The sequence below is a fragment of the Mastacembelus armatus genome, chromosome 7 (genome assembly GCF_900324485.2).
Source record: "Mastacembelus armatus chromosome 7, fMasArm1.2, whole genome shotgun sequence".
Lineage (NCBI taxonomy): Eukaryota > Metazoa > Chordata > Actinopteri > Synbranchiformes > Mastacembelidae > Mastacembelus > Mastacembelus armatus.
The window spans coordinates 1,430,688-1,455,486 of NC_046639.1; positions in this window are offsets into that span (position 1 = coordinate 1,430,688).

Sequence of the window (24,799 nt, forward strand, 5' to 3'; positions counted from 1 at the left end):
TTTAATGAATACATAAAGAAGTGGAAAGGAGCCTAAGAAATGGTAAAAGGGCAATGGTGCATCTTCTTTTTTTTTCCTATCTTTGTGTCTCCCCTCTCTCTCTCTCTCTGACAGATTAACACACAGGGCAGGAGTCTCCAAAGAACAATACAGGGATCACAACAGGGCATCTGGGTGATGGCTTGAGTCCTCTTTAGTCTCATTCTGTAACTCTTCTAAATTCCCCTGGTTCAGACCTATTTCTCTGCCCTAAATGCATAATTTTGTACATGAAGCATCTGCTTGGGTGGTCCCAATAGGCCCATATGTGTATCAGGCTGCACTCAAAAATGTTGCCAGCAGTCCCCAGCAACATGTAGCACCTTGAAAGTATCTTTAAGGGCAGCGACGTTTTTGAAATCGAATCGAACTCCAGCGTGTACAAGGTAGACGCAAGGTAGAGGCAATAATAAGCTGCAGTGGGGTATTTGCAAAGGGCGGCAGATAAAATGTGATAGCAGATGTTTGCAACTGCACAGGCAATGAATCAAGACGGTGAGAAGCCCGGTCGCTGTGTGAACTGAAACAAAGTCTGTATTTAGGTTTTTCTAAATTAGGCCAGGCGTTTTTAAAGAGCACATTTGTTGTGTGCATGTCTGGTACTGGAGCTGTGCAGATAAACAAGGCACTGGGAGCTTTCACACACATAATAAGCTGTAAGTGCTGCAGACAAAACCAAAGAAATACTTGTCAGTATTTACCTTTTACAAACCATTAGCACGAAGTGAGTGTTTCTATACTAACATAATTCTCGGAGTATTGACATGACAACAGAAATTATATTTAACCACAACAAAATAAGCACAGTGAAAACATATTAACAGAAACCTGCTTCAGGAGCAACAGAAACTGGCTGTAGCAGGTGTGTTTTGTTGGAAACATGCACTGTCTTAAACTATTTTATTTCACACCGTGTTCAAACTTAAAAACAACTACAGGATTTCGAGATTGTCTCTGAAACTAGTTGTCAATGAGCAATGATATTGGTTATTCAGGGTGACGGGTGCTTGTTATTGTGTATGCATTGGTGTGTGTAAAGAAATTCATTCGGGTTCACTGGTGGTTTGAATGATCCTTACAGGGAACTTCTCTACATCTCCTGATGACAAAAAGCCACAAAGAGAATAAAGCAAATAGCAGCTCTTTGTTTTTCCTCCCCTAATCACTCCTTATATCTTTCCTAGTTCACCTCACAGACTCATGCACATAACTTATGCATGCTGGTTCCATACAGGGTGGTGTGATTTTGTGTATGTGCCTGTATGCGTGTTTGTTTTGTGTGTGTGCGTGTGCGTGTGTGTGTGTGTGTGTGTGTGTGTGTTGTGTGTGTTGTGTTTGCAACCAGCAGCAATAGATAGCCCCAGAGCAGTAATGGTGTATAACTCATTCTAATGATGCAACAGTGAAGCAGCAGGTAAGGTCAATACAAAAGGCTGTGGTGGAAGGTGAACTGCCCAGACACACACACACACACACACACACACACACACACACACACACGCACACACACACTCTGACAGACTCATGAATGACTCAGTCCCCACAAACACACCTCCAGGCCCATAAACATGTACACTGCCAATCTTTCTGTCGTTTCCCATTCACTTTTTCACAAATTTACTTGCAACCTGCTTTTTTCACTCGTTCTTTATTATTCTGGATGAATCCTTCCATCCCTGCTCCTCTCGTCCCTCCACCCCTCTGTCTCGTGGTGATATTGTTGGAGGTCAGTCGACGCCCTGAGGAAGAGGGCTGATGAATGGATCCGTGATTACTGGCTGTAATTACAGTGTCAAATGAACTGTTAGCAGTCCAGTATGTACAGGTTCAGTGACTGTGTGTGTGTGTGTGTGTGTGTGTGTTCTTTCCTAATGTGCTAGTCAGCTCCCTACAGATACAGTTGCCATATCAGCATACACAACGACAGATGGGCTCCAGTTACACACAGACACACACACACAGGCATGAAAAACCTCTTTCTCATGTACCATTTGTCATAGTCTGGAATAACAAAAAGTAGCACATCTTTTTGGAATATTTATAACTCTATGTGTGTGTGTTTGTGTGAGGGAATGAGGGAATTGGTGCTTTTGTCTTCATCCCAACTATGTCCTTTCTATACAGGCTAGTATCTAAGCATTTAACCACAGTGCACCGTGTCATAGCCCATTCAACTCTGTAGGAACGTCTTTACACTGCCAGTAAGTCTGGCAGATGTGGGGTTTTGGCAGACTGAAGCCACTGGGGCAAGCAGATCAACAGCTGGGCTGGCAACAACCAGAAACAGACAGACGGACAAACAGACAGTTTAGTAATTGTGGTTATGGCTGTTTTTGTTTTTGTTTCTCCTTCGTGGAGAGGAAGAATAAAGAAAACAATCCAATCATGGCGCTGCTGAAGCAGGTCGAGTCATAAGCATTGTCAGATTGGATTCGTTTTACATAGGTCACAACATAAGGAAGTCTCAGGCTGATTGACTTCCAGCTGTGGAAACAACATTGATATGTCTTCACCTTTTGACGTTAACGTTATATATTTTGCTGTGTTTTGTTCTGTCATGCAGCAGCATCATGATTCATTTTGAGTCTACCCACTTGGTGGATGTTAGCTCTGTTCCTGGTATTTACCAACTCAGGAGGGATACATCAGTCTGCTGCCTAATGCTATGATCACCAGGTTCTTGTCACTGTGTCTGTCTAATGTTCAGTGCCGAGCAGGTACTGTAGTTATTCAAGAGAACAAAAACAGCGACGTTTCCTGCTCGGCAGCCAACGCTGAGGTGAAATTCACTGTGAAGCTCCTACAGCGTGGGGAGCCACGGATTCGGGTGACGCTTTGTAGGCTAATCACTACAAGTGTTCCCTTTCACATGATAATTGATTATAGCTGCTTTAAACTGCTACAGAGGGAAAGTTAAAACTGTTCCTTCATCTGAGTTGGAGAGTGATTTGATTTTCTATATTGTATTAGTCTGGGCAGACATTTTGCTCCACTGTCGCTGTAAGTCGAGTAAGTCATTAATTCCGCTTGGCCTCATGCATCCATGTGCCTGCAACATATTCACACATCCAGCCCCATGCATGCCTTCGCTTCCATGGATGCATTAAAGGCACAACAAGAAAACATTTACGTTGCCAAAGCGATGACAACAAGGCACTTCATCAAAACATGGAGCTACATTTACAGGAAGTAAACCTGGACACGCATTGCTGCGTTGTTTGTGTGTGTGTGTGTGTGTGTACGTTTGAATATGTGTGCATCGGTATGTGTGTCAGAGGGAAAGATGGCCAGAGAGTGTGTGTGCATGTGTAGTTGGTATTCCAGGGTGGCTTGTTGTGAGTGTGGTTTCCCTCAGTTCTTATCAGAGTTGTGATCACAGAAAACTGGTCTCCTCAAATGGAACACATCCTTCCCTCACACTATCAGGGCACACACACACACACACACACACACACACACGCACACACACACACACAGAGTCATCCATACAGTATGTTCCTCTGTTCACTATTCCCTTCCTTTAGTCTTATTCAATCTTCTACTTCAACGTGATGCAGATAAACACGTAGCCAAGAACATGAAGGCAATTTGGAGAAATCTGAGGTGACTATGTCTGTCTTTGGAGTACATGGGTTTTTCTTTTGAAAGTCCTGCTCAGAGCCAGTGGAGGAAATCTGCCTGGGGACGGATGAAATAATTGCTGGCTTAGAAAAACTGACAACAAAAAACAAATGCTGCAGCAAATACAAAGTACCAGGGAGAGGACGACATGTAATATTCAGTAGGAAAAGTAAAGAGGTCGACATTTTGAGGATTGGTGGTGGTGGTGAGGATGAGGAGGAGGAGGGGGAGGGGGAGGGGGGTAAAATGGCTGCCAGGTTGTAGTGGAGTTTGCCTCTCTCAACATGTAGTTTCACTCATGCATTTGCTTTTATCATGAAATGACAACTGACGAGCCGGTGATGTAGTGCTGCAACACTCCCAGTACATAAGCTGTGTACGCATCATGAAGCAATGCAGCACTTCAGCAGTAGTGAGGTAGATCTGCATGCTGATATGCTGAGGAATGCATTACACTGTGCAGTTCATGCAGAGGTAAAAAAAAAAAAAAAAAAAAAGTGATGAGAGAAATACTTAAATAAGGAGAATCTTGTTTAAAATCTGGCTTTGCTTCAATCTGGGAAATGTGTCCTAGTTAGCACCCTGCTGCACAGTGTACACACACAACAGCATGCACGTACGTTCCTCAGCTGCTAATGAACAAGCTGCTTTTTCACTTGGGATTTCTCTCAATATGTGTTTCTTTCTTTCAACCTTTACCACATCCGTCTATCTGTCCTCCCCTTCCTTCTGCATTCATAACAGTTTCTCCTCTCCAGACATTTGACATTTGTCACTCATACATACTCAGACTGTCAGGTTGCGAGCACAAACACACACAGACGCACGTTTGCATGCAAACTCCAGCACACAAGCACACAAAATGACAAATCACCTTTCTGCAAAAACAAGCCAACACAAATGTTATAAATTAGTAATGAAATACACTTTGTGCTCTTGCAGACACACACACACACACACACACACACCTGTGATCTGAGGTCTTCAGTCAGTGAATACATTAGCACGAGTCAGTATGACACCTCTTGTAAGCAACTGTGCTGTCACCTCTGCATCTGCAAATTGGATGAACAAAATAAATCTATAATTCTCAAACATCACAGGAGATATGAAATGCATCAATCCCCTCGATCCGTAATGTATTCATGGTATTCATCCTCACGCTTGCCATACACAAGCCCTCTTAGTCAAATGCTTCGTTTCACGTCCTTTTTAATCAAATTTGCATGGATTAATTTTCAGAATGTTTAAAGCATTGAGAGTGTCTTGCCTATAGATAGCTCGACAATCCGCTTGAAGACTGAGATACACTTGCATCATAGTTGAACATTGTATTATGTGATATGTGTGGTAATTGAGGCAACTAGTTATATCTCATCTTTTGTTGCAGGTCACAGTTATGTTTCATCAAAGGCTTACAGCTGCGAGCATCAGTGTCAAACATCCTCCATTTTGAGTCTGACTTCAAACACTTCATTTTTAGTCAGTCATATAAGCTGTTTTACTCGGAGGCGGAAGACGATGGTTTGTTCTAACCAGGTCGAAAACCTTTGAAAATTATCTGGTGCATGCAGATGTGTGCTGCAGAAAGAGAGAGAAGAGGAAGAGAAATGGAAAGAGAGACTGGATCATCACCACTGATGTGACTGAACAAAACACACTGTGTTTGAAATCTCATCCTCATCCTTCAGTGAATCCCTAACATGGGGAACCCTGGCATGTATGAAAGAAAGTATGACTTTAACCTCTCACCACCCTCTGTTCAGCCTGCAGGATGCTGGCCCTTTGTAGAGCTCTGACTGACTACTAGTGCAATGGAAAGTTACACAAACACATATTTGTACATGCATCTGTCATATATGTACTGATGTATTACACTCAGGGGTTTTAGGTCACCTTCAAAACAGTTTGGCAACAGATTCATAGGGAGACTGTTCTCTGGTTGTAGTCCGGTCTAGAGTTATCTTAAGCAGATCCAAAGGATTGGTATCAGTGCTGATCTAGAGCAGCAGGGAACCAGACTGGCCCTGAAACAGCCCTGATAACAGTTAAAATGAGAAATGTCGGCATGCAGCCGGTGCCACTAATTAATGTTAATTTCTCTGAGTAATTTGATGACAGGCTAGAATTAAATAGTCTGGTTCGCTCTGCAAGTCAGTGTCTGTACTCAGCCAAAGATCATTTGGATGGGAAGCCATCCGCTATGTTAATACCACAGCCATGAGTAGTAGCTGTGGTAGGTCAACAGTAAGAGAGTGTAAGATAATAATATTACTCATTATAATACCTGATCCTGTCACATCACTTTCAGGATTTGTATTCCAGTGAATTTTTCACTGATCACAGTGAAGCAATTTAGGTTTATGGACTTAAGATCTTTAAAGGTACAATGTGTGATTCTTAGAGTGATATATTAGCAGAAAGTGAATATAGTATTAAAACAATATATTGCCATTAGTGTGTGATTACCATAAAATACCAACCAATGCATTTTCCTATGATTAGAATAAACCTTTTAAATCTACAATTGCAGCAGGTCTCCTGTCATGAAGGTGGCCATGTTGCTCCGCCATGTTTCTACAGTAGCCTAGAACGGACAAAAACAAACACTGGCTTTAGAGAGGGAATCGTGTTTTGTTTTAAAGGTGACAGCCGACACAACATAGACATGAGACATCATATTAGCTATGCTACACACCAACAGAGCCCTCGTTATTAAAGGACTGGGTTGTGACTGGGGGCAAATAAACCTGATCGGGAGATAGATATGTTTGTTTAGGTTTTTCCACTATTCTTTCCAGTCTAGCAACAGTTTCACAAGACTTCATCAAAGAGGGGGAAGGTTGTGAAATGATTAAAGAGAGAAGTATTATTTTTTTCAACACCATATGTGTCGTGTTCATGCAATTGCGCCGAAGGACACAAGTTAGCTACCAGACACCAAAACTAATTCCCTGTGGTGTCAATAAACGACAGTGTTGCAGTTGGCCCCTCTTTGGTTTTACTGTGTGGCAGCTGTAGGTAGCTGTAAGGAACTATCTCCCTGACAAAACATCAAAACAACAGCGGACAAACAAATTACATGACCATGGAGACATAAGCAGTCTGTTATTCAGCTAACAAACATCTAATGCAAATTAGTAGATGCAGTTTGGTGGATTTTAATTCAGCTGTACAGCTTATGATGTCTGTGTATGTGTGTGTGTGTGTGTGTGTGTGTGTGATTGGGCGGGTCCATAATTAAGGTTTTCCTGGCTAAGACATACACATGCACAGTGCGTTCATGCATGCCCATTTACACCACCTGATTAAGTCTGATTACAGACTGCTGTCCTCTGGGTGTGACAGCAATTCAGATGTTCAACTTCCCTCACACACCCTCCCACTAGTAGCATAACCTCTACTGCGCACACACACACACACACACACACACACACGGGTCCCACCGCCCCAGACAGCATATTGCCAAAATAAACAGCATCAGCCCTGTCAACACACAGAGATCTCTCACTGCAAGTGAAAGACTCAGACACACACCTGGTCATCATGCACACCTACACAAACATAAACACACACACACACACACACGCTCTAAACACATCTGGCAATCTGATATATGCAGAAATCCTCAGAGCAGGGAGAAGAGGATCAGTTGGGTATTGATATTACAGACACATGCATATACCTGCTCTCTTTCTCTCTTGCTTTCGCACTTACACACACACACCTGGTCATCACACACACCTACACCTACACAAACATAAACACACACACACACACTCCACCCCTGACAGAGATACAGACTGTTACTGACAGCCTGGAGGACAAGTGATTTCCTGGCAGCATTCGTCTCCTCGCTTCTTAATCCAAGCTGTGCGAGGCAGGCGGTGTTGACATCTGAGACCATGTATGGGATCCTCTCATATCTGACCTTTAACACAGCCAAACCAGAGCAGGTAAAGGTCTACAGCTCCCCAGTGACTTGCATAGATTTGATACAGCACACAAGAGCAATACCAAGACATGGCAAAAGAGGAGAGAGATAGAGCCCTGGGACAAATGGAGAGTCCTTGAATAAAAACCTATTAGGTACAAAGAAAAGTAGGTTCGTTCTTCTTACCTTTCAAGATCATTCATTCAGATTCATATTTTTCTTAACAGAGCTTTGTGCCCATGAGATGATATTAGCAAAAGCTTGAAATTGTATGCCACTTTCTGAATATCAGCATATTCACTGGGCTATTCTTAGGTTTGAATTTATATTCATAAGCACAGAATAAGGTCCTCAGTGGTTTGAAAAAGTTGACTTATTCTAAGCCCCATTTTAAACACATTGGCAGCACGCTATGTGATTGCATCATTGTGAAAACAAGCAGCCCACTGTCCCTATGAATTACATTTATATGGGACAACCCTGTGACGTACAGCGACATTAAAGTTGCAGCTATTGAAGCTACAGGCTGCTCGTCATGCAAAGTGGTTAAGGTAAAAAAAACACTACATTCATTGTGGTGGAATTACTGTATATGCATAATGGGACACGTTAACAGTTTTGGAAACTTATTATAATTGTAGTGAAGCTAAACCCAGAGCTGATCAAGAAATAGTCTCAAACAAAACTCTGTAAAAATACTTTGTTTTTTCCTCACAAAAAATGTAAGGCCCATTTCTTTTTAAGAAAACAACCCTGAGGCTGAGAACGGCTCTCGCTGTGCGTTCATGTTATATCTGCTCTGGTTACATTCCTCTGTTAGCTTCTCTTGCTGCTTTTATGAATGAAGAATTTATCATGGCATTATGGCAAGTTTTAATAATTGGACAACAACCTCCCGTGGTTTTCTTCTGCCAGGACAAGGGCGATAAGGGCAGGCTTTGACCTGACACCTGTACCCTTGATACCTCTAAACGGGTCAGTCAGCCAGGGGAGCAACGTCTGTCAGGGCCAGGGTGAGCTGGGTAGCTGGTCACCAAGCAGTTTAATCTCCAACAGATTCCCACCACCTGGCTCCACTGGCATCACACCAAGCCCTGCAGCCCTGCAGCCCTCCAATCTGGCAACTCCTACTGTCATGTCACAGAGGGTTCCACGAGAGCTCAACTGGAAATGGATGGATGGTGCACATAGTGCACGTAGGCCACACAGCCTCATTTTAAACCTTCATATCTTAGAGAAACTTTTGAACACATCATCTCCTGAATTCCCCTGATGCGGTCCTATTGAATGCTGTGTACGCTTGGAGCCACTGAGATACACTGCTGCATAAGTGTGTATGAATACATGAATGTGTGCCGCAGGGGAGGATTTGCTCTTGGGTCTTTCACTACCAGTTTGCAGTCAGGCTTTTCAGAATGACACAATTCTTAGCTCCCCCTTAGCAATATAGGATGTAACTTGTAGTTAAATCCCCCATCTGTTGGATGAGGACTTAGCTTTTTGGCTTGACTGTCCATTTTTGTGGTCTAAATGTGTGTGCTAGAGAATGGCTTTATGTCTCTGAATGTGTGTGGAGGGTAACCATTTATAGCTTAGCTCCAAAGACAGGCTGATGAAAAGAAAACAATTGATTTTCTTGTTCTGTAGAATAGCACAGAGAATCACATTTTATAGTGCCAGTAATCCACAAAGGTGTAGCTGACTGAACCGGACTGTATAACCAACTAGAATCTGACTCAAACATTTGGACACAGCAACTTGGTTTCCTCTGAATCATTTGCTCAGCATATTATCGCCCTTTGTGCACATACGTGTGCGTGTGCGCATGCACGTGTTTCTATATACATATGCAAACCCTGTAGATTTGTGCTAGTCAACCAGAAGACAGAAAGTAACGCTGCATGCAGTTAAACAAATAGATAACCTGAATTCATCAAACCAGCGACATCTGAGAGAAATCCAATCAAACTCAGACCTACCACAGTGTCAACACTCTCACACAAATGCACACAAAAGCAATTTAAAAAGCAATTTCAGCACTGATTAATCTTCATTTTTTATGTAAGCAAATATTATTTCATTGTACAAAAGTTTTATTTTTATTTCTAGTTCCCAACTACATTTAAAAATCACTGAATGATAAACAACAACTATACAATGAAAAACAATATCAGTAAAAATAATAATAATAAAAATCAGCAAATAAATAAAGACAAATTGCAGATGTAAAGTCATAAAAAAATACCAGTATAATGAAGACAAATATGAGTATTACAAGTTACCAGAGCACAAACTCAGTGCAATTGTTTTCAGTATATTTGTATAGAAGCAAATAACAATAAAAATTATGTCAAGACAGTTTATATTTAAACCGCACAAATCCCTCATGAGCCTCCCTTTAAACCTCCAGCAGAACTGGGCTCAAATGTGATAAACATATTAAAGTATCTTAGTTGCAGCCTGTAAACACTACTGCAAATTTCAGAAGCAAATATCTGTCTATAATTGCAATTTTATTTTGAAGTTTGTAGAAACATTCAAGCCAATAAATTTACAGATAATTGAATTAAACTAAATTGTCTTCAAATAAAGACACAGACGACACATGGTGCAGACACAGAGACAGAATAACACGAATCTCAACATACTCCTCCAGTCACACTTCATGTTTTCTGATTATATTGTGTTTTTTTCCATTTGAGTGACTAATAATAGTCCACACTGCTCTGTGAATCGTGCTCTAAAGCTGCAGTAAGAGAAAATATTGTTACCCACTCTTCTGGGTGCTTATTTTTCACAGTCTCATTGAGCGCAGAATCTTAAGAGACCGGTACCAAACACTCACTCGTGATACCAACCAAATAGCGTCTTTACAACTGAACAGTATCACACAGTGAAGCAAATGGAGAGCTCATATTTGTGCTGCACTCATCTACCACATGAAAACAGAAGAGCGGAGTCAGGGAGATGGATAACTCAGACTGAAATAGATGAGTGTAAGATAAGAAAAGAAGCTGAGAGGCAGAGAGTCGTGGAGAGAGGGAGACAGGGAGAGAAATAGAGAGGAATGGTTTGTAGGTGGGGACCTTGAAAAGCTTTTGTTCTCTGAACACACAGGGTTAGTAAGGCAGCACTTGGCAGTTGGTTCAAAGAAACAAACTCTAAATCAATCTTTTACAGCTTGTCCAAACACACACACACACACACACACACAGTGACACAGAAAAGGACATACACAATAGAAACCACAAACAAGCAGACAATACCAGACACTCTGTAGAAGACCTGAGCTGTGAAAAGATATAAAGGTTTTCACTTCCTGTGCATTGTATGTTTGAAATAAGAGTCTGGCTTGATACTGAGACTGTGCATGTTAGTCTGTTCAGTGCCGTGTTTCTTTAATGAGCTCGGTTTACACACTTCGTTAATTGGCTGGCACAGCAGTGGAGTGTCCAAGATCTACAGACCAGTCTGTGCACACACACACACACACACACACACACACACACACACACGCACACACACATGCACAGCTCCATTTCACTGTGCTTATTTATTCATGTATTAGTTAGTTTGTTCCACTAGGTTCACTTGCAGGCTGCTGTACTAATTGCCACTATATTCTCTGCATTGATTTCCACTCTGACTACAATGCTGTGAGCCATACACATGTACACACACACACACACACACACACACACACACACACGTACACCCATGCACACACACCGACTCCCTTGAAGTGTCTTTTCTTTACAAATCGGCCTTACTGAGAAACAAAGCGAGTGCAAATTATATTCTGAGTCAATTTATCTATCCATTTATCCTTTTACCTGTATCTCCCCAGCATGTATTAATTCTGGTAACAAAGAGACAGGTGAGGCAGCAAGTGTTCGCATTCTAATTAAAGTATCTGAGAGGGAAGAGAGCCAAACCTTCTTTCAGCACATCCCTCATCACAATGGCTATAAAAATAGCATCAACCCCACAATCCCAGGCCATGTTCTGTCTGCTTGCAGCTCAGGGCTTGTTTCTGGTGAGCAATGAGAGTTACAGTGGAGAGAATCTGCTGTTGCTGAACAGCAAATACACAGCAGCCAGACTCAGTATGCAAAGGCATTTTGCTGCAGCTAGATGTAATAGTCCATTCAGACTGGACTGTGTGTGTGTGTGTGTGTGTGTGTGTGTGTGTGTGAGAGAGAGAGAGAGAGCCATGCTAAACACGATTACAAATCGGAATAGTGTACGTGTATGGGTGTGTGTCTCTGTATGTGTATTTGTGTGACTGTGTGGGCAGGCAGGACAGGAGGTCTGCAGGGAGAGATAACTGCTCAAATCTGTCCTCTCCTTCTCACTCACACCCTTCTGCTCAGACCTCTAAAAGCTTACCCCTAGGCTTACCCTGCACGCACACACACATGTACACACACACAGGATCCCCACATTAACCCTATCCTCAACTGCAATTTCAGTTTTCACACAATCCAAGCAGTTGTGGTTTATTTAGGAAGACGAACAAAGACAAAATATAAAATATAAAAAACATAATATAAAAGCATGGATGAAGCGTGCATTAGCACAGCTCTGTCCAGTCAGGGTTATAATCTATTAATGAGGTGCAAGACACAAGTTCCCACATGCATGTCGTGTATATATATATATGCACATATTCACTTCCCTGTGCTATAAAACCCCCATATTCAGAGAGAGGGAGAGAGTGCAAGGTGGAAAAGGGGTCATTTAATCTTTAAACAGGATGCTTTAAAGTTGAAATTGAATTAGGGCAGCACAGGAATAAAAAAAAAAAATTCAAATTTCATGTATTCTGCAGGTGATTTATACTGCATGAACCTCACAATGCTTCCTTCATAATTCTCCGTATTGTGTTTATCCTTCACCCTGACTTTTAAGAATTCCTTTTTGTGTTTTCAGTAGCTGTTCTTCCTTTTCAATGACCCGTTGCCCTCCCTCTCCTCTCTCTTCCCATGAACAAACAACACCCCGTCAGATGCATTTTCTCTACACCGTGCCTCATTGCATTATCTCCTCTCTTCCCAACACCTCTGGGGCTAAGGAGGACCATGCTATGTCAAGGAGATTCTTAAGATCACATCTCTCCATGCTGGAAAGTCTCAACTGTGAACAAATCTGTCTTTAAAGGAGCTGATCTGCTGCCTCCCCCCTCACCTATGCTTTCAGACAGACGACCAGAGGGCAGCACTGTCCTCATCACACGGGTGGTCCCAACGCTCAGAGAGCAATATTTTCAAAGTGATAAATGATTTTGATTAGATTCATTTATGTCATGCATACCAAGTGGATTTACAGTGACCACTGTTAACACAGAAAATTATTCATATGCCATGACCTGACCTGACACTGACTGCACTGCAGGTCGTTTGGGCAGCCGTGGGCGGTCGCCCTGAGCAGCTATAATAACATAAGCAGGATACGTTAACCTCTCAGGATCATCAGGTGCAACTTTCAGTCTCGTCGCGGTGCCAAAAAAGTCACTTAGGGACACCTGTAACAACCAGGTGACTACAAGAGTCAACAGGTGTTCTGTCAGTTTGTGCTACCTGTCGAGATCTGCTACTCAAATGTTCTGCACATGACCAGACCCACAAACTCGGGCTGTTTCCACTGCCATAAATCTGTGCAATCTTTCTGTCGAGCAGTGTGAGTTTTGCACTCTCACGGTTTCAGTAAGTCTTAGTTTTTAATCAGCATTTTAATATCCCATTAAAATCAACATATTCTGGTGCTGTTGGTTATTAATCAGTCATCTGTCAGTGTACGTGGAAAAGAGAGAAATGGTGTATGATCCACTGTTAATCAACATTTAGCTCTCCATGCTGGGGATGTTGTGTGTGTCTGTGTGTGTTTCGGTGCCTGGTCCCTTGCTAGTAAAAGTGTTGCTTATTTTGTAGCTGCGTCTACGGCAAGGCCCCTTTTCTTTTTGATTCTCTTCCTCTCTGCTTTACTTTTCTGTGACACAACAATCATCCATTTTGCCGGTGTTCTGTTGATTTGTGCTGCCTTGTTGAAAAATGCTGCCTTATGGATTTCCATTTCCTGTTGTGTATTTCCTATAAAGGAATAACTCTCACAATACGGCGACATATTAATGTGTGTGTTTTATTACAAACAGTGGTTCACTCCAATTGCACCGTCAGAGTCTGGGCAGCCTGTTTTGATGCTCCTATTATTACCATTAATCAGGGGGAGCGTACTTCCACAGACTACTGTCCCTGACACTGAAAACTGTTCAGACAGGCTCCTTAATTGCCACTGATTGACCAACATTTGTAAAAGAAGGATGTGTGGTGACAACACCTCACACATATTTCAGACCAGACATGCACATGGTTTTCTAGAGCCACCTTTGGGTGATATGATAAGTAGAAGATTGATGTTTGCTTTGTTTGGTTGCCAATTACAGTTATTGTTTAATCCTCTCCCCAACTTGCTGTAGATTGTCAGAGTCGCATTTATAAACTCATTTTAAAATCATTTATAAATGATAAATGTTATCAAATGTTTTATTTACACCCAAAGTAAAATTTCTTTGTGTAAATTGTCATTTTCTTACACTGAACTGTGAAGCACTTTGAAAAGTCTGTTTCAAAATGAGCACTCTAGATTAATGATTTATCATCTTTCTGATGTTTAATATTGATGATTAGGAGCTTGCCTTGTGATGCTTTGGAGTTGCATGTGATAAATTAATGTCATGAGCACTATTAATAGCCTCAGCTGTGTGTAATGGTTGTGTGTGGTGACAGCTGCTCTGGTGCTTATGGAGATCCGCGACGAGGTGAGACAGTCGGGGAAATTCAGGCGTAAGTACTGATATGCAAACAGATGTTCAAGTGTATTTCTACATGCATTTATGCCAACTGTGGGAGTGTAATTGGGGCTGATGCACATGTCCTGACTTCCACAATAATAGAGATTCATAAAACAGGGGCGGTTTTATAATTCTGACAAAAAGAACATGTATGAATATTTCTGTCTCTGTGCATACACTGAATTTTAGTCGTGCATCTACGCGGTCTGCACAGCAGGACCACGGACAGCTCCGTCAGTGGCTGCTGCTGCACTGAACAGCACCACAGACAGCTCCCCACTAAGGCGCAGTCTGAAGCCACAGGACAGGACAGATCTCAAATAGGGGGCCGTGGGTCCTCAGGGGCCTCAATAATGCATTCAGGGATATGCAAATTCTGTAGTGTATTCTCACCTTTAAAAAAAATAGCCTTAGCTCAGTCTGACCCGAATGACTCCAGCATAACACAACACAAATACTTAAACACTTACCTGATGTCTCACCTTTTAAAGAAACTATCTCGTCTTTCATTGCTACTGTTCCACCAAAAGAAATTCAAGGAAGAATAATGAGATAACGGTGCTTACACGTTGTTGCATCAGTATTAACAATCTAATAACGTCATAATAATATAATAATATCAGTTGCAGGGGCCATTTTATTGCTTTTATTTTTGATACAGGTCTTTCACTATTAATACATTATTGCACTGGTTTTGAGTTTTTATTCCATCATTGTCTTTCATAAAAAAAAGGAACACTTAGCTGTGCTGCTGTCAGATTTTTACACAATATAACAGATGGAGGCTTAGTCCAAGCATTTCTATACCAGGTAAGGGGAGATAGCATGTAGAAAACATATTGACAAAAATAATTGACAATGTAATTCCTTGTGACCAAAAGCCCTAAAGCCATCGGCATCACAAATTAAGCTCCTCTTTGTGCCCTTCTCTGCCACAGCTGCAGCCCTGGAGAGCACACAAGGCCAGCTCAGCCTCATCACATAAAGGCAGGCAGAATGCTAATAAAGTTGGATTCAATCAAATTGAAAGCAGTCTTTTGGTAATTCATGGCTTTAAAATTAGAATTCTTGTTCTGCATTCAGACCTTCTCTCCGTCTCTCCCACACAGTGCGAGTCTTATCCTGGCACAAACTGAAAGAATGATGTTTTATTCACTGACAAGTATAAGACTTTTTTGCTTTAATTGTCCATAAACACTCATGTATGCTACAACCTAAGGTGGTTATTTCTATGTAACATCATTGTTGATGCTAAGGCAACACTAGCACTGCTAATGCTGCATTTCCTACAGATATCATTTATTTGTATTGGCTGTCTTTTTTCTCATGGCATTTGTGGATTAAGTCTTGTTTTCTGTAGGCACTGATGCATATCTGTGTCTCTTCAGCCTGGGGTGGCTATCACTAAATCTAGGCAAAGCAACAAGTCCCTGAAAAAAATAAAAATAAAAAATGCGGCTGCTGGTGGAAATAATCAGGGAATTGTTATCTCCTGCCAAATACTTTTCTCCAGCACTGGAGGAAGACAAATAGCAAATGTAAAAGCGACAACATTGCTGCCGCGTTACATCTGTATGAAACAGAAAGTCATGTATTGCAGATTAATATGTGAAACCTGCCTTAAAGGGCATATGTTTGTGTGCACATGTGCACGGCTATAGCGTTCCCCCTGCATGTGCCCTCATGGTGCTATGGCTAATGGCAATGTCACAATATTAGTCATATTAGAAGGGGATTAGAAAGACAAACCGTCTTAAGGATGTGATCCCTGTGAGGGGGTGCAAGATACTGCTTGTATTACTGTCAGCCCTGTCTTGCACACATACCGGGAGCCTAGCAGCCTCGCCAGCTTTCCTCAATAGGATCTGTAGAGAAACATGGTACACTGAAGCACACCACCTACTGCAGCTCATTCCCTTCTTCCACTGTTTTTTTTTTTTTAAATCTCATATATTGAAGCAGGTCTCATGTTGAAAGGTTGTAGCATTTGGATTAGAAGCGCCAGCCCCTTGAATCTCAAGCCTCTTACCAAGGTGGTCCCTCTGAACCAGACAGACTGTGTCATTTATGGTTAAAGCCAGAGTGACAATTTACTCGGGGACTAAAACAGTTGTTGAGTAAATGTAACTGTCTCCTGCAATTGGGGTCATGGCTTAGAACAGAACCCAAAACACTTCCACGCGATGCTTTTGTTGCATGATTATCCATTTAGCACAGCTTTTATTGGTTATCTTACTTTACTGAGAGGTCAACAGGGTAGAAAATAGGTCAAGCTGATGATGAATCTTCAACACACCCCCAAAAGTGATAGGCCTACTGCCCGTCCCATAGTAAGTATTAAAGCGTGTGTGTTTTCGGGCATGTATAATTCTCGATTCTTTTCCTATCTCTGCTATTTGTGAGCTTCACACATCCATGCACCACAACCACCTACAAAACTGCACTAATTACTGCTGTGTATGTGCTGCAGCTCAAACATACCAATTTACAGTATATAAAGCTTCCCACTGAATTCATAATTGCATAATTAGATATAATTGTATGAGCTGTGGGCATGTCTGACAACCTAATGAGGCAGCCATAAAATAGCTAGTGGTGCCACTTATAAGAACATAATCAAAGAGTACAAGATAAAAAAAGGCACACACAGACAAACACAGGCAGCCAGTAGGACAGGCCCAGAGCTACACACAGGCAAAAAACAAAATGAGTAGGAATTGCTAAAAGAGAAAAAGAAGACATGGTGAGTGACTGAGTGAATTTACAAGTCATTATACTCTGTAAACACTGGCTCACTTCATCAGTTTCTCTGCGGTTCCCGTCTCACGGCCTTTGTGATGTCACATCATTCAAGGAACGACCACGGTAAAACACACACAAATGTGCCTCAGGAGAGCAAATATACAGAAACACATACACACACATACGAGGCCAGGCCTAATTATGCTGGCCTAATGACCATAGTGATTGCTGTCTAGTTATTGCTAATGAAGAAAGCTGCCAGAGCTGGAGGGGGGGGTCTGTATGTGTGTTGACTTCTGGCTAACAGCTCCTCTTTGCCATCAGCCATAATGAGTCACTGGCAAAGGTGCAGTGTCTGTGTTGGTCCGTTTATAACCACTGCTGGAAGTGATACCACCTCCCGGCCCACACGCTGTGGAGAGTGGAGAGCCCTGTCACTGCAGACTCATTAGCAGAAGCTAGAGCTGCTTCAAAATCAACAAATCAAACTCATTTCTTAAGAAGTTGCAAGATGTTAAAGCAGGTTGGCTACTACAATAGCAACTATTATTCACTAGCCCACCATGAATATAACTACCACGTTACTGCAGCTTTTACAACAATCTAGTGTTTTTGACTTGTTCCTCAATGAACCTGCAGATTTTTAAAACCCTGATTGCAATCAGTGCAAAGCATGGCTTTAAATAGCACCACCATGCAATTAGTTCATGTTTAGGAGGCGTCTGGGTGGGATAGGAGGTAAACGCGTATTCACATTCTGCCTGTATTGCTATGTAGTAGTGAACAGAGTATTACTTGCTGGCAGGGGCTGCTACTACTAAGCTATTAGAGTATTATCTAAATTAATAATCAGTTTATAAACCATCAGAAACCTGTTGGAGTTATCAACAGTGAAATGTCTTGTTGCTGTCAGTTCTAATGTTTAAAAAGCTTAAAACAACCCAGTGTTTGACATAAACAATTAATGAATGTTAAAAGATCCATTTTTTGTTGATTGATTGATCTGCTAGTCGTTGCAGCTGGACATGCTGGACATCGGCTCTTAGTTCAGAAAATGGTAGGCAAACATTTACAGTGTGTTCGTAAAGGTTTAATCCTAGCTGTGCACCCTCTCTCTCCCTTTTGTCTTCTCTATCAACGGTCAGATAAAGGTCAAACAATAACATTAAAAAAGAACAGTGGACTGAGTGGACTGCTGGTATTTTCTTAATTAATGGTTCTCACCATTAACATGTTTACCTTTGCTAATCTTTTAATAGTATTATTCTTTCTGTAGTTATACTTCACTATCTATTAACCTGCAAACCGTTTTATGTGTTTTCTGAAAACAGATGATTTGACTAAAGTGAACCAGCGTTGCTTTCAGCAGCTCAGCTCCTCTCACCAGTGACTAAGAACCCAGGGAGACTCCCAGTATGTTATTCCCAGTTAAACCTTTATTATAAGACACTGAAAACCACAGTTGAGTTCATTACACTGAGGTAGACACTGATTGTACAGGGCTAGTTGTGTGCTGAGCTGAACATACTCTAATGTATCAGTATGACTAAAGTGCATTTGTACAGTGATTCGGTTGCTTAGCTTAGGAAAAAAAATAACGTTTGAGAGTGAAACGGCACAACACAGAGTTTAGTCAGGAGAGATGGCCATTAACAGTCTAAATGAAGGGAAACATGTAATGACAGGACCCCAGAGTCACTGATGAGGGTGATGGATGGCTTTCAGCTCAAATACATGGCAGTTCATCACTCACTGCAGACATAAACACACACACTCTCTCTTAAGGTGCATTTTTGCACAAAGAATCACACACTCGCTCATGCTCTTGCTCATTCTCTCCCTTATTAACCTCCTGCACATCCACTTACTCTGTTCTGTGGAAGCCCTTCAGCATTGGATTGCTAGCACTGCAATCACATATACAGCCTTGGAAAGCACTTATGTACACGCATACACAAAGAACATCGCTCACCTTCGGCCTATCACACACCCTCATTAGTCAAAGATGAAGCACACTGCCGCATGGTATTCCCCTACACTGAACAATTATTAATATCTGTTATCTATCGCTTATGATTTCCAGTCAACTGATCTGTCATTTGGTATTAAAAACGTCAGAAATAATGAGAAACAGCAAGAAATCCCAGACACATTCAAATAAGGGCTGGACAATATGGAAGAAAAATGCTCAATATTGATAATAATATATTGATATATTGATATCATGATATAAACCAAAGCAGTATTTCAGTCGACCTTAAAGGCTCCTTTTCATTCCTAAGTGACATGTAAAGTTATAAGGTTAATTTTAATTTTAATGTAAATGTTACATTACATACAAATAAATAAAATAGTTGCATGTCAGTCAAAAGCCTTAAGTGTTACAGGAGAACACACACATTTGGACAACTCCAAATAAATAACACAAAATCTTATTTCTTATATCAACTAAAATATTAAAGCTTTCACGTTTTACCCAAGAACAGAGACTAAATTCTTTGGTCCCTTCCAAATAAATGAACTCAGTCTGTTGTTGTGCAGCAAGTGTCTTGTTCTTAGGGACCACCAACACTTGCTTGGGTCTGGGACTGGAAAGTCTTGAATTGTATGTGCTCTAGAGAACAGCACTGCTTCAGGTGTTTTCATTGGGACATTTGTATGTTCTCATCGAATCTACATCTGTGTTTTGCCCTGGGCTGTGTCTGTTTTCATTGTTAACGCTGACACTTGAGTCGTCGTCAACATTTTCCGTTCAGTTCCTCTTCTCTTTAATCAGGACTCAGTCCTGGCGAGCTGCTGCTCCACGCTCTGGGCTGTGACGCTCAAACTAACTGCTCTAACTCTCGTCCAGCCACATGAGCAGCACTATTTTCATAATTATCATTGGCTGTTCATGCTTTTTGTCAAGAAGGTTTAGAACAACGTTATACCAGAAGTGGGTGGTCACCGTAAACACGTGCTAAACACGTGCCTCACTGCTCAGTCTTGATTGGCTGGAAGACCTGTCGAATAAAAATGATCCAACTCTTTATCATCGAGATCGCGATGCAACATAAAATTTGATATTTGGCAAAGCCCTGAATTCAAATTAATTCAATATTTCTGTAAGTGGCAAACCTTTGGTATTTCTACTCTCACATATGGATTGTTTCTTATTACGGGTTCATTTTTGACTAATTGCAGCTTCGCACCTCAGTTTTAGATTAATTTGATAATCATTTAGTCTTTTGTTTAACAAATTCCCCCAAACCCAAAGATACACAGTTTACAGTGACATAAGAGCATTTTTGCCTGATAAATGACCTTAATTCATAATTTCTTCTAAATTGTTAAATTGCTGTAACAGATGGTGTAACATGGTATTTAACCAACAGTAAAACCAAATCCCAAACACATTCATATGAATGTAACCAATTATTTCCTGAGATAAGCTGATTTATATATTAGTTTTTTAACAATTTTATTATTTTGTCTGACAGATGGTCCAAAACCCAAATATAGTCAATGAACAGTGAAATTTAATTTAGACTAGCAGCAAATCCTCACTTTTTTTTTTTTTTGCTTAATGGCTGACCTAATTGGCTCATTTATCAAAATTGTTGTCATTAATGTTAGAATGATTGAATAACTCATAGATTAATCTTATTTGACTACTAATTTAACCAACTAATTGTTTCTGCACAACACGCTGCCCTGGCGAGGACACTGACAGATAAGCGTCAGGTTTTCTCCTCTCCCCTCTGTCTGGTCTTCATCCTTTTCTTGGTATGCAGTCAGGGGAAACAATGTGCAGGGCACAGAGGTGCTGGGTAAACAGTGATTCTGCAAAGTGCTTTTTCCCGGACTCTGTATACCTGGGTAATAGAAGCAGTAATGGAGTTTGTTCAGGCTAAGGTAATCCTGGAGCTGTGAGCGCAGGATCTGCTGCTGTTTCTCTCTGAAGCTGTTATGTTCCACAGCAGGTACTGATGTTGTCGTAGCTGTCACCGTTACTGTCCCACACAAGCCGTTTGGGAGCAAAGCAACGAGTGTATGTCTTTGTGTGGATGTGTGTTTTTGCCCAAAAAAAAAAATAAAATAAAATAAAAAGTGTATATGTTTGGGTGCAAAAAATGCATACCTATAAGGTGTGTGTCTGTGGAGGGGTCTTGATGTGTGTGTTTGTGTGTGTCTGTACGGTGGAAAAAGTCAGGATTTGTGTGTATGTGTGTGTGTGTGTGTGTGTGTAGAGAGAAAGAAAGAATCTAAAATATATGTGTTTGGATGTTATAGCTCACCTTTGGGAGGTGGGATAAGAACAGGCCTGGCGGCTAGGAATGAATTTACGGGGCCCGATCTCCCAGAAACAATTTCTTTATGTGGGTTACACACATTTAGAGTGGCTACTCATCCCCCTTGGGCCCCAGCACACCACACACAGCTACTGGAGATGGCCAATGAAATACAGAACACCTTTTATAGGACACATGCTTTTTATTTATTTTTATTTATCCCCTGTAGCTTTCTATCTTTTTTCCTCTCTCACCGTCTAGGTGTCTGATTCTTGTTTCTCATTTCTCATCCTTTCTTTTTTCATTTTCTCCCAGACTTTTCTCATCATGCACAGCTACAGGAGGTGGCAAATGACAAAAATCACGTTTTATAGGATACATGTCCTCCTTTTTGCTTCTGCTACTTGCTCTCTTTGTCTTTGTCTCTCTTCCCCTCTCTCTCTCTCTCTCTCTCTCTCTCTCTCTAGACCAGAGCTGTGACATTATTCCCATGGCCTGGGAGGCTTATTGGTAGAAGAGACGGATAAAGGAAGTGAATGTGAAAATTTACGGAAGTGTGTGTGTTAAAGCTGCAAAGGGGAGACATAAAGAAGATGAGGGATATGGAAACATAAAAGCTTACTGTATTTTTTACTGTAACTATATATGTGTGTGTCTTTGTGCGTTTAGTCGTGTTGCCCTCGGGCGTCAAGCTGAAATGGCCCAATTTGAACTACACTCACTTCCAGTGTGTTGGAGACAGAAGCAGAGGGAGGGCACATGAATCTAAGTGTGAACATTACAATTAGAAAACAACTGTAAAAGGTAGAGCAGTTTCTGTTAGTGGATGATGATGCAACGGCCTTTTAAATATGAAATTAAGTATTTTTTCAAGCAGAAATGCAGAAAGTTCCAGTTACAGGTTCTACATTGAAAGTATTTGCTGCTTTCTTTGGTTTTAGATTTGGTCTTCAAGTAGTATTTGGACAAAATGAGTCATTTAATCAATTAATTTGTGAAGGTAACCAGCAGGATTAGTCAATAACAATAATAATCGTCAGCTGTACTAAAAAGGTTTTTGGTGGACTGACCATTTGCACCATTTTATTTATTTTTATTTATTTTTTGTGAGCCTCGCCCTTCTAACCAATCAGAGACGGCCCCTTCTGATGTGGGATCCCATAGCTTGCAGTCAGTCGATCTGTAGACCTGCTTCAGGTCCAGTGCTCCCCTCACGCTGAGGTTCCTGAAGCCACTATGGCTGACTCACAACTTAGCAGTCTAGTTACCAAGTCAGACAGCAAACACAGCGAACATGGCCAGAAAATTAAGACTTGAACAAAACAAATATTAGTCCACTTTCAACAGATGGAGACAATTGAGCAGGAATTTCCAAACAGCCTCTGATTTGGCATCATGTCTGGGTGGAGTGGAGTGGACGGGTTCTCGGTCTCAGGATGCTGATTCCCAGAGGATGCACATTGTAGCTTTAACCTGAGTTGAATCAATCCTAAAACCAACCTTCAAACTCAGCTCTGACTCTCAGAGTCTAAAACCTGAAGCTATAAAGTCCAAAATGCACAAATCTGCTTTCTGCTTTCTCAGTTCAGTCATTTGCCTCATTAGTGTTTCTGCAATTCATATTTATTTATCCTGAGAAGAACTATACTGTTGTGTTTGTGTTTGATATGTCACAGCAGGGAGTCTCTAAATGTTTCCTGAATGACATGGCACAAAGGTTGATAACATATTTACAGAAATCCAACTATTTAATCTTAATTTAAAGAATCTAAACACTGTTTTCTCCTGGGAAACTTAGTTCCTATTCCTCTTTCATTTGTCCTCAGTAATTCTGTATCTTTCCTTTCACCCTCTGCATCTTTGTAGATGTGATTAGTCATGTGAGCAACAGAAAAACACTTTAATTGAATGAAGGGATCCCTCACAGTGGCGTTCATCATCCTGCGGCCACATTAAAAATACATTTAAGAACCGTTCTTGGAGCAATTAATAAGTGACCACACATTTGTTTCTTTTAATGTGTCCTGCTTCTGCCCATAAAACCCAACACCCAATCTTCCTCACCACCTCCCTGCATCTTCCTCTCCTGGCAAACAAATCTCAGTGTCAGTTCACTTCCTCCTTATTTTGTAACTCCCTCGCTCCACGTCTCTGTCTCACCTCCTCTGTGTTCTTCAGGAACAAGAGACAGACACAGATGGACGTCAAAAATACATTCACACTTATAGTCTGACCATCTTTGTTCAAGTTAAACCAGACTGCCTGCCCACATGAGGATTTATAAGCCGCACCAGACAGCCCTAAAATAATAATAATCATAATAACAATAATAATAATAATAAATAATAATAATGTTACCTTGCTCCTTCAGAGTAACATGTCCAGAGCTGAAAGTAAACGCATTAACTATTCGCCACTGCCACCAGTTCAATTTGTCCTACATGATTCACCATCTCCAGTGCATCAGGTGATCCATGGTGCTGCACAGAAGACGCCCACCACATGATTACTTTCCAGTTCCGATTACACCAGTTCTGGCTAAAATAGCGCACTGAGCCCCTTCGCCATATGCCCGTGTACGCAAAGCTAAGACCTGCGCGCCCCCGTGATTGTGTGTGTGTGTGTGTGTGTGTGTGTCGGGGGGGGGAGCCAAGCCTAGCTGTGTAACACCTGAAACAACCGCAATCATTTGTCTTTGCTGTAAAACCACAGCAGTGATGCCACATCAGAGCGGCATGATGGGATAAGACTCTTCTTGCGCAGCTGACTCGTGTGTTCACAAAACAAATCGTGGTTCATTTTCTTATATGGACCGGATTAAATTGAATTGGTTCCGTGCGTAAACGTCTTTCGAAGCCCATATAGCTCCTACCTATATCCTGCTCAATAATACGTGGCAGTTGTGCCATTCATTTACTTTTTATGACGCCCACGCATTCACACCGCGGGGTGCAGCAGGTTGTTCTGCCCAGGTACCAAGGCTATCCAGAGATCCATACCTGTTGGTGCGTCGTGGTCTTGTTCCGTTAGCCCAGAAGGTAGACCTCTCTCCTCATAGCCGCTCCGTTATCCGAGACGGGGGAGAGGCTCGCATCCCCTCTCCAGTACCATACAACGGCTCCTCTGTCACACCGGCCACTCAGTTTAGACTGGAGCAAAAAAAGTTATACCATACCATCCGCCTCTGCAGTCGCACTGGAGCGGAAGGGAGCCGGTGGCAGATGTGACCTCCTGGGGGACACCCAGCGCGCTGCCCCCTCGCTTACTCCGGTGCAAGAAAAGGTCCCCTGAAAGTTCCGCTCCTCTCCTCCTCTTTGGCACAGCGGGCGAGCCTGAAAACTT